Genomic DNA, 1,348 nt, shown 5'->3' with positions numbered 1-1,348 from the left:
TGAACAAACATTACTATTTCTGTGTGCACGTTTTGTAAATAATAACATGGTTATCGTAGATTAGCTGGGCTAACCGTTAGCTGTTAGCCCCGTTAGCGGTGTCTGTAATGAATCATTAACTCTAAACGGTCCGTGAAAAAAAATTTTTTTTTCCAGCGGATGTCTTAGTTACAACATGATTGAGCTAGCAAAGCAGTTTTGTGTTGCTGTGTGTGGTATGTATTCAGTTTTGGGAAATCACGATGTCTAGAAAGCATAGTGGTCGCAGCTGACAGGGTCAGCTAACAGCAGCAGCAACGCTAACATCAGGACGTCATCTGTTAAAAGCCTCCCGTTGTCGGATACGACATGAAACTACTCCAGTTAGCTCTATCATGTTGTAACTAAGACATCATCAATCATTGTGTTTATAGACTTCACAAACACCAGATTAGTCTAAATGGTGATATAGTGACGTGAAAAATGTGAGATACGTAGCTAAACTCTGCTGGTTTTCTACACGGAAGTATTTGTAAACAGCAAGGTGATTCCCTCCGAAGGGACACTAACAACTCAAAGTATACGTCAAATAAAATTTCTCCAAACATGTTTTTTTGTTATTTTAGGTAGTTATTATCACGCTAATGTATGTTCAAGTGTCCATTTCCCCCGATAAGTTGGTTTTAATTCCTTATTTGATTCTATAAACACAGCCTGACCATCTCAAGCTTTTATTTTGGTACTTCCGGTGACCGGCAGTGTGAATTTGCATATTAGCTAAATATTTAGTTTCACCCAGAACATTTAGATTTAACATTTAACATTTAGATTTAGCATTTAGCATTTAGATTTAGATTTAGATTTAGATTTAATATTTAGAGTTAACATTTAGATTTAGATTTAGATTTAATATTTAGATTTAACATTTAACATTTAGGTGTCACATTTAATATTTAGATTTAACTATTTAATATTTTTCTAAGTTAACAAATATGCTGTAAGTGTGGTAAAAGGTGACATTAAAAAATTCACAACACTTTTTTTAAACATTGTTTGAAGCTAAATGTGGCAAAATGTTGATGTTATTTTCAGCATGAGCCACTTTACAAACGGCACCCAATATAAGGTAGCTGTAATTAAACCTCTTCTAAAAAAGCCCACCCTGGATCCAGATGTATTAGCCAATAGACCAATATCTAATCTTCCAATATCTAAAGATCCTTGAGAAAGTAGTCGCAGACCAGCTGTGTGATTTTCTCCATAATAATAATTTATTTGAGGAATTTCAGTCAGGATTTAGAGTGCATCATAGCACTGAGACAGCACTAGTTAAAATTACAAATGATCTTCTGATTGCTTCGGACAAAGG

This window comes from Epinephelus moara, chromosome 5 (genome assembly GCF_006386435.1).
Source record: "Epinephelus moara isolate mb chromosome 5, YSFRI_EMoa_1.0, whole genome shotgun sequence".
Lineage (NCBI taxonomy): Eukaryota > Metazoa > Chordata > Actinopteri > Perciformes > Serranidae > Epinephelus > Epinephelus moara.
The sequence above is the reverse complement of the archived record's forward strand: the minus strand, read 5'-3'. Positions refer to the sequence as shown.